The following is an 11066-nucleotide window of genomic DNA, read 5'->3' as shown; positions in this document are numbered from 1 at the left end:
AAATAAGGTGCAGACAAATTTGATATTGGAAAAAGAGAACAGAAATATGACTAGAACCCAAACACTACTCAAGTCTTGCATAGCAAATAACAGAAATATGGCAATAGTTGAAGAAATATTAGAAATGTTGTCGTCGAAATAACTATATTTCACTAAGCAGCTATCCACACCGTTACAAGATCCACGATTTCAAATTTGGTTGTAGACGCACAACCGGCCCAACTCTCCAAACACCACAATAAGGAGCACACCAACAAGACCATAAAGAAAAATGTACCCGCCTAGAAACACACGAAAACTCTAGTTCCATACAAAATTCAACCATTTGAAGGTCCTCCTGGTAACATGAAAAGCACTGCTGGACCACGTGCAAACGGATTTCGTCGCGATCAACAAAAAGAATCACCACTAGATTTAACTGGCCAGCATCAACGGAGCTGCTTGTCGTGACTGGACTAACATGACATAACTGAAACTTGTAACTTCCCGGGGAGATACAAACTTCGAGGACCAAAAAAAGTACTCAGAAATCTATATGTAGGATGAAAGAAACTAGGAATCCTCCTGCGCGGGCAAGGAGTGCCAGCCACAGGAAGGACTACAATCAGAAAACAAAGGGCTTTGCGGCACACAGGAAGGTACAGAAAAATTGGTCATAATTTAGTACAACCTCCGCTGAGAAAAAAAATTAATTTGGCATAAAGAAATAATTTTGACTCCCTTCCTAGGTTGCACGGAAGCTTCATCGGATGTTCGCTTTCCTCGTCGGAACCGGAATCAGAATCAGAACATTGTAGAAGCTTACAAAATCTCGCTTTCAGAACTCTTCTAAAATATTCTATTTAAAAATACTTTGGAAGCTTACGATTTTTGGAATCATGCTTCCGTTTTTAAAAAAAACATACAATGTCACAAATAAATATAAAATATAAAATTTAATAGTAATGAAATACAGAGAATAAATATACAAATATTAAAACTAATACTATATATTTATGCATTGAAGTCTGGTAAGAGCAACAAGTTTAAAAATAAAATAAAAACATATAAGAAACATAATAAGGATAATAAAACTTATTACTTAATACACAAAACTTACACAACTAAATTGGAGAAAAAATATCGAGAAACAAAAGGTATTTTCAACAACTTTAATATAATATATGTACTCTCAACAATACAAGAAACAAATTAAAAAAAATAAACAAACAATAAGTCTCAGTGACACAACAAACAATAACACGAACTATATCAATCACATTATTAACACAGTTTAGTACTTCATAAGTGGAGAACAATAATGCATACATAGTTCATCATCACAACTCTAACCCTATAACAATAAAAAAAAATTGAAAAACAACTCAAAACGCAAAATTCACAACTACAATTGGTTATAAAATGTTAAAATTAATTATTATAATAATTTCTTATAAACTTAATTTATGTGTATTTTCAGTTTTAATATGAGATGATTTAAAATTATGATAAATGAATAAATGCTTTTTTTTAAATTTGACTCATATAATTTTATAAATTTTTCTTATGTTTTAATATATATAGGGAGATATATGCTTCTAATACGTACCATCTTCTTATTTTTTTAAAAGTGATTTCTACGCTTACATACGGTTTTTTTCCGGGTACATGCTTTCGTTTCCACGTAACATAGCTCACTTCTTTCCAAGAAGATTCTCTAACGAATTTATAAGGAATAGATTCTTAAAAACATATCTCGTTTTATATATTTTTCTCTTTAATTTAGTTTAATCCTTATCTATTTACCTTTTTGTAAGATAATTCTTTTGTTTACTTCAGAAGATCTAGTGGTCGCACCTTCAGCAAATCTAGTGGTCGCATTGTTCTTTCTTGTTTTGTTTTGTTTTTTTTTTTTCTGACAACATCAAACAAAAATTAACTAGAGACTCATACAGGTCTGACAAGCTAAACCGGTGGAATTGAATCAACATAAAACAAAGAAGAAGGAGAACTCCTCACACCACGTGTCTTTCTTGTTTTTATTTTGTTTTATCTTCTTTTTGTTTCTTAAATCAACTGCAATTTACAAGTTTTCTGCGAATCAGAAACTTGATACTAAAAAATAACAATTTCGTTGCTGTACTTATTAAGCATGGTCGGGCATTTTAAAAGCACTGGGAGATGCAATATAAATAAATTATTCGCGAAAACAAAAATGTAGGCTAGATGTGTTCAACAAGTTTGTACATTCCTATACTGAATATGCACTTCTAATATCAAATATGTAATGAAAACATGTCAGATGAAATCTGAAAATGTCCATTTCCGATCCTAGCTTGTTTCAAATACATTGTACCATGCAATACCGCCCATGCGTCTATTTTGACATACTCATGATACTAATTTTTTTCTAGATACTATTTATCTAAATTTTGTGATTGCTTTTTAAATTATGATACTAAAAATATTAGTTGTCCAGACTATATAAAAATAATTCAAACTCAAAGCAACTTTTGGGTTGAGAGGACAATGATTATTTTCCAATTTTTATTTATCTTGTACTTTGAATAATTATGCTTCATTGGTAAATTGGTAAAAAAGATTATGCAACTTAGATTAAATTAAATTTATCTGAGGATTATAAAAGCGGGGCAATTTTTCCCGAAAGAGAACTTCATTTGTTACATCTTTGGAAAACAAATCATTAAAAAACAAGTGTCATATAAACTATAAGAAATATCACCTTTTAGCTTACTTCAAGAGTACAATAATTGTTTCAATAAGCATTTAGACAATCCGAAGAGAAAAATTTCAAAATATGTCTTTCAATGTTTAAAATAAAGTCCTAAATTACATATAAGACACCATCTTTTCTTTTAAAAGTAAGACAGCAGCTTAAACTTGTAAGAGTTGTTTCTTTAAAAAAACAATGGTGGTATATAGGATAATATATTTAATTTATATTACATGATTGAAATATTTGTTTCCGTTATATGATTGAGATGATATTTTTAGAAGCAAAAAAAAAATCAAGAAACTGGTGTGACATGTGGAGAAGATGGTTTTGTCTTTCTTCTTTGTCATGAGAGGCGAGCAGTTCTTTGTCTGTAAGTTCAACGAGAGACATATGCACGATGTCGTTCTCAGTCCCACTGTTATCCCCTCTCCAAACAGTGATTTTTTCTTGCTTTTATTATCTTTTCTTAACACGACCAGCAATAATGTATCACTGTCAAATTCACAATTTTAATAATAAACTAGTTATAATACCACTGAGTTCAATAAAAGAATATACCACTGAGTACTCTAACTCAACAATTCAACTCTATCTAAAAAGGATTATTTACCTCAAACGTAATTTTATTAACTAGGATGAGATCCACGCTCTACGTAGAAAGACATGCATAAAAATAATATATTCAGAGTAGGATTGTCCAATCCAGATTTTGATCTTGTCTCGGTTCAGTTTTTTGAATATTTTAGTTTATAAAAATCAGATTCCATATTAAAATCATATCTGTTTTAGTTTGGTTCAGTTTATATATTGTCAGTTTTGTTTTATTAAATTTTGATTTGGTCTCGGTTTGGTTGTTCAATATTTTAGTTTTCAAAAATTAGATACCATATTAAAATCATATTTATCTTGGTTTGATTCGGTTTATATACTGTCGGTTTTTGGTTTATTTAATTTTATACCAAACAAACTTAAACTACATTTATGTTTTATAACATTTGTCAACTTAATTTTGTATGATTAAAAATAAAATTTATTAAATACTACTCTTATTTTTAAATAGAATGTTTTCTATTATATTTAACTACTAAAAAGAATTGTTAAATAAATTAGTTATTATAAATTCATAAGATGAAAAGAAAAAAGATTAGCAATATACTAAATCGTAGTAGTGATACAAATTGTTCACAAAGATTTTGATATTAGGTTAAGATCGTTTATATCCCCTATTAACTACTACGAATTGCACTTATTATATTTTTTACTTAATTCCCAAATAAATATTATCAATTCTTGCCTTGGTGACAAAGTTTTTGCATTTTAAATAGAGATTTTCCTTAATTTCATATTACCGATATTGTATATCAAGTTAATCATAAGAGTTTTAAGTTAATAATCTTTAATTGTTTCTTTTTAATAAGGAAAATATAACAAACGCAAGAGTAAGGAAATATTCCAACTTGATACTTTCATTAATTTATTTTATCCCTACCACATTTTTGTTTCAATTTCGCTCGGTTCAATTAAAAACAAATTTCCACATCAAACCAACATCAACAATACAAAAACCGGACCACCTCAAAAACAAAATATACAGAAGTTTATCCCCTATATATCATGGCTTCCAATGGTTTTGTTGCAACTTTAGTAGATAATTAAGTCTAAACATATGCAATAAACAAACATTATGCAATAAACAATATTGCCACAACGTCTGTGTTACATAAACAAACAACTTCTCACAACATGATCATATACAAATGTTTGTATATTGCATATGTTTAGACTTAATTCTACTTTAATTTTTTTCTATATAGTTCTTAACATATGCTTGTCCCTTACACAAAAAGTCTACTTTAAATTTTTTTCTTGTAATCTTCAAAAGTCTAAACAAATGGAAGAACGAGCGTGTTATTACATACGGTTCTTCTAAATATAATTTAGATAACAATAATAATAATCCATGTCGAGTATACAATCTTCTTCTGCTCGTGTTTAGTTAATTAAACATAAACCATATCCAGTATACAATCTTTTTATGCTCATGTTATAATATATGGTTCTTATAAGTAGAGTTTATTTATATAATGCCCCTAGTGAATCCATACTTGATTTTGGACCAATATTTTTTTCAATTGATTGTAAAGTTGTCACATAAAGTAAATTGGCATCTTAATTAAGTGACAACTATTTTTTTGTAGTTATTACAAACTTAAGGTTATAATTTTTTTAATGTTCCTTTATTAATATATATGGGATGGCTAGAATCAGAAAACTATGAATAGTATATATGGAACAAAGGTTTGAAGAAGTATATAATAATAACTAGTTAACCACCATTAAACTTATTGAACCAACCATTAAACTTAGTTAACATAGGGAGTTATTTTTTATTGGTTATTCTATTCCGGTCTGGTTACCCAGACCACCTCAAGCTTGAGTAATAAAATGGCCATTTGACGTCCAAAAAAAAAAACTTATTCAACCAAACGAAGATATAGCATAAAAAATAGGTTTTCTTGTATTTCCAGTCACAACGGGACAAAAGGTATTTCCCGAAAAGAATAAGATCAAAAGATGACTTTGGACCCATCTATACTATTATTTGCGAAATATTTTTTAGCAATAGAGCTCTCACGTTGAAAGTTAGAGCGGTTAATATCTATACTACCCTTAATGAATTTTATATATTATTAATTATATAATCAAAAACAAATTTTTATTAATAATATTGACTTTAAAAAAAAAAGATAATTTTTATATATTGTGTTGTTATGTTAAAACATATTTTTCAATTATAAAATTTAAAAATAAAATATAAAACAATTATAATAAATTAAGTAGTTAAAGTCAATGTTATCCTTGATAAATTTTAATTAAAATATATACTTAATTAGATTTTTGTCATATATATATGTTAGATTTAATTTTTTGAAAATATAAATAATAAGTTATTATGATGATTTTTGAATTAATAAAAAAATAAACTAATAAATATTTGTAAAGCCATTAAGTCCGTATATGCGGGCAAGACACCTAGTTATCGTTTTTCGACTATCTATTTTACCAAAATACTTTGGTATTTGTTATAATTTATCTTTAGTAGACTCTACAGTTCTACATGTTTGACAGAGAAGAGTTAAAGAATAATCTATCTTGACTATCTAATATTTAGTTTTTCCTGTTGTAGTTTATCTTGAGTAAGCTCTAGGTTAAACATGTTTTTTTTTGTTTAAAAGGTTAAACATGGACAAAGAAGAGTTGTAATAAAGACAACACAAAAAGAACTTAACAAGCCGGTCCAAGAGTGCGTAAGGCCCACGAACAGTGCCTGTTTGATAAAAAAAAAATATTGGGGCAAATCAAAATGCATATGTAAACACAAAACATATTTATTCAAGATTTTGAGATCTAATAACGTTTTAGCTGGTTAAGAGTTTGTACAATATTTTATCAGTTACAGCACCCATATTTATATTATTATTGTCCTTTTTGTTTTAGGCGGCAAACTACAAATCTGACTAAAAATCACGCTCTATTTTATACTGGTTCTTATAGAATTGGGTTAACCTAACTTAGACCGGTCCAAGCTACACATCACTACATACACAGAAGCTTGGGTTCTGGTTTATTGGACCATCAATGGTTAGAAATGGATTACTTGATAAGCGCGTTAACTAGATCGAATTTAGCCATTTAAAGGAGAGGTGGTCAAAGAGGATAAGCCGACTTATAGAGAAAAAAGAAGAAGTCGAGTATAAATAAAAAGAGACATTCACATAGAAGTCATAGGTTTTCATAGCAGTACTGTTCTTGTCGAGTTCTTACTCTTGTACGATTTTGCTATCTTTTATCTTGTAATATATCTTTAATCTCTCAATAAACATCTTTCAAATAAACATCATCGAATTTGTACTTTCATCTCAAACACGCTGAATTCAAATTAAACAATTGACACCGTTTGTGGGATCAAACCGACGACCACACTTTGAGTTAGAAAGTGTTCTCTGGTCACACAGAACTACACCAATAGGTGCAAAAGGAAAGATGTTGTTTTCATTAACATACGGTGTGGAAGCAATGATTTCGGCCGAGGTCAATTTTCCTAGTCTTCTTCGATCAAAGATGCCTTAGTTTATTGCCCTTAACAAGAAAATGATGATGGACACTTTGGATGAAATATAGGAGTGACAAGCAAGATCTTCTTTGGATACATAATCTCGCCGAAAGTCATTTGAACACTAGAACACTTTAGCTTGGTGACCTTGTCCTCTGAAAAGTGTTTGAAAACACTAAGACTTCCAAGGAGGTTAAATCAGAATCAACTGAAAAGATCCTTACTAGATCATCAAAGTCATCAATCCAGCCATCCAGGTGTCTTCCGACTTGAGACATCATTCAGAGAAGCGGTGCCGCAATCGTGGTACCCAATGAAGCTCGAGAGATATTACAAGTAAGATCACTCTTCTTGCATAAAAGAGTAACTACATATGATTTGACATATATGTATTTTGTTTTGTATATATTAAACACTTTATAATGTTATCTTATGATTAATGAAGTCTTCTAACATATAATGCATTAAAATACTTCTTAGGAAATCTTCTCGGACAAATAGTAAATTTATGGTTTAGAAGACTTATTGGGAAGTTTTCTTGTGCACTTTATGTTAGAATTTCGAATCAAAAATATTTAATCCAATTGAATTTTTTGTCTCCTTATATAAAGAAAATATACATCTTCTCTTTCTTATTTTCAAATGGTTGCAACAAAATGTAATATTTCCCATTCTAAAAATATTTAACCTCTCTCCATTCCCCTAAACATTATTTTCAAAGTAATTTGTACATGTGTCGTCGCCACATTCATTCTTAATTAAAAAAATAACATATTGTTTACAAAATATGACATGAAATCAACGTAATTATGAGATGTACAATTATTTTTTATAAACACTTATTTTTGGCAATACTTTTATCATTATTAATTAAACTATCTATATAAATATTTATTTTTGGAAACACTTTGTAAATATAAGTTAATAACTAATACTCATATATCACCTTAAATAATATATATCAAAGTAAAAAAAAACTAAATATAATTACAACTCATTTTACATAAAATTATGTATCATATTATGTATAAATATATAATCAAAATTACTTCGAAGTGTACATTAACAAATAAAAAACTAAAGCAATACTAATCAAATAATATTTTGTTGATAGTTAAAGGATTAAATTTTATTTAAAATTATTAATTGAATAGGTTAATTATCATATTACTTTTTACCATTTTAACAGATTTTAACTAAAACGAAAATTCAAAATTTCTTAGAATTTTTACATTTAAATTAAAATATATTTAAGACTAAGTAATCAGAGACATATTTAAATTAAATCAAATCAAAATATTTATTAAAAATAAAAGAAACAAGACTACAAAATATAATAGTAAAATAAAATAATGCCTACATGTAAACTAATTTTGTTTAAAATAAATTAATATTGTATTAAAATTATTATAGCTGCACACGGTGCAGGAAACTCCTAGTCTCTTTGAACTTGAAAACAACAAAATTTTAGATCAATTTCTCTCTTTTTGTCTCATGTCTTTTTTACTGTTTTATATCTGTTTTGCAGATTTTTATCTTCCACTCATTTAAAATAGATCCAATGACATAAAAAGGTAGAATCATTAATTTCGGATATGTATTTTGTGTTTTTATATATTAGGTTCCCATAAGATATTGATAGTTGAGATTAGTTCCTGCGGTTCTGGCGGTGGCGGCTAAACCGTTGAGGTGAGAAGCTGCGTTTATTTTGGCGGTTTCTTCCGCTAAGGCGTCGCAGAAAGCTCTATAAGTGATGAAACTGTTTCGCCTGTTTCAGCCAAAATTAACTTCTTGATCAACATTTCTTTTGACGCTGATAATATATATAGATATAGAAAGCCATATATATATATATATTACAGTTTTAATTTATAAAATACTCAAATGCAGTTTGTACAGACTAGAAATTATTGATTACCATTTTTTGTATGTGGAGAAGAAAAATTTCAAATCTAGTTATCAAATTTCGTCAAATAAAGTATAATGTGTTATAAAATACTGACTCAAATTGAGTTATTCAAAAAAAAGATGAAATGTTATTTTGTACCCTTTTTGTCAAAGTCATCACACAGTAAAACATTTCCCATGCAATAAACTTTACCCACTTCAACAAGACAAACAAAAACGCATAGAAAGTGACAAAACTAACTTAAAAACTGAATCAACACATATATATTGACAAAGAAGAAGATGTAGACATTATAAACAGTGGCGGAGCAAGAAATTATTCTTATCTGTGGCAAAACTATAAGACACTACTAAATATCTTTACAATTTTGAATTTTAACAGGAGTCTTAATAAAAATCTTGACAAATTTACACTAACTTAAAAGGTTTTTGGTGAGCAAGTGCCCCACCCAATGTCTGTACGTTGGCCACGGACTCTAAAGCTATCTTTGTAAAGCTTTGAACTTATCTGGAGAAAATGGTTCCACAGTCGCAACGGTACTCTCTAGTACCACATGTCTTAGAATGAGCTTTGTAATCTGAAAGAACAGCGTATCTCTTGGCACATTTCTCGCACTTCCACTTCTTCTCGCTATGTTTCCTGCAGAAATGCTTTTTGATTCCGGTGAGATCTCCCAGAGCTCTAGAGGAGTGATGGTGGACACAAGTCTGCTCCGGGCAAACATAGACACGCTTCCTAACTTCTTTGCTTGTCCTCTGCTTTAGCTTCGACGGAAGATTGTGTCCTCTACGATGAAGCTGTAAGTTTTGGTCTCTTTGGAAACCGTTGCCACATACCTCGCATAGGAACGGTTCGTAGCCATCAAGGTCTTAGGAGACAAAGCTATGACTTCAGCTTCTGGATCTATGTAGATTATTAAGATTTTTTTGTTCCATTAGGTCAAATCGGAAACAAGAAAAAAAATGTTTTGTATTGGATCATGTTAGTCAAATTTAATGTTCTTTTTTCTTTTGCTTTAAATATATTCTCATCGAAACCAAATACAGTTTCCAAATAAGAGAAGAACTCTATAGATCACAAAAAGTGTTCAAATTAAATTTAGAAAAACCTTTTAAGCTATCCAAATATCCAATAATCAAAGATACACAAGGAAAGTAATTAATATATGTGGGGGGGGGGGGGGGGGGGGGGGTGAGTTAAAAAAGGATTCTATATAGGGTTTTCTTTATAGGTGATGATCAAGCTTAGCTTTAAGTATAAACTAAAATAGTTACCAGGATTTTCAGGCAGATTTCTTTTCTTCTTAACAGGAGGAGGATTGATGAGAGATTCATCTGTCATGTCTTCTTATGGGGTTTTAACTTCTTGTAAGAGAAATTAAAAGTTGGTTTTGAATATAGTTGAGAGAGAGAAGGAGAAGGAGACAAAAGGGTAATATATAGGAGAAATATAAAAAATACTAAGAAATCTGCAAGTTAAGTTTGAATGGGAAGGGAAAAAAACAAAGATAAAGATATATTGGGTTCTCCACTTATACATCTGGCTTTTGTCTTAACATGTACCACTCCTTATGTATCAGCTCATATATGTATATACATATATATGTGTGTGTAGGTTTATGAGCATCTTGATCTGTTAAGCTGCTGCTGCCATATTTATTAAGATAAAAGGATAATTGTTATTTTCTCCTTTTTCTTTACCAGATTATTTTAATAGGGCATGGAGTGGATCGCGGTGGAAAATGATAATATGAAAGTTAGAAAAAAAAATCATAAGATGAAAGTGATAGTAGCAGGACCGACAGATTTTATAAAAATAAAGATGCAAAGATAGAAGAAATGTACCATGCCTCAAATATATTATAGGCTACCTCTATGCCTGCAGTTTAACTATCAATTATTTATTTAAATATAATAGACAAATTTATACTCGTTTGATATTCATTACAAGGATATAAATATTTACAAAGCAAAAAAAATTATAATAATTTGTTAATATTTAACTTTGATTTTAAATTATTTTATAATTTATATGGCTTATTTATTTTAAATACCATTTGGTTAATTTAGATAGACATATTATTTTACTATATAATATTTCATCTTTGGTTATTATTTAGATATATTAGATAACATTTAATTCTCCGATTCAACCATAATATTTTTATTCCATAGACTAAAAAGTTAATTAATTTTGTTATTTAAGTTTAATTTGATTATTTTCTTAGGTTTGTAAATATATTTAATAAAAATTGTGTATAATTTAATCTATGTTGTTTTAGGAATCAAATAGTAAAAATAAACTAATGTGTTGGCCAGTTAAAAGTT

The 11066-nt window shown here is 28.9% G+C and overlaps 1 pseudogene; it reads right to left on the bottom strand.

Annotated features, from left to right (window-relative positions):
• Positions 1-8346: 8346 nt before the first annotated feature.
• Positions 8347-10847, bottom strand: LOC106409389 (annotated as a pseudogene).
• Between the last annotated feature and the right edge of the window lie 219 nt (positions 10848-11066).

The sequence above is a fragment of the Brassica napus genome, chromosome A2 (genome assembly GCF_020379485.1).
Source record: "Brassica napus cultivar Da-Ae chromosome A2, Da-Ae, whole genome shotgun sequence".
Classification (NCBI taxonomy): domain Eukaryota; kingdom Viridiplantae; phylum Streptophyta; class Magnoliopsida; order Brassicales; family Brassicaceae; genus Brassica; species Brassica napus.
The sequence above is the reverse complement of the archived record's forward strand: the minus strand, read 5'-3'. Positions and strand labels throughout refer to the sequence as shown.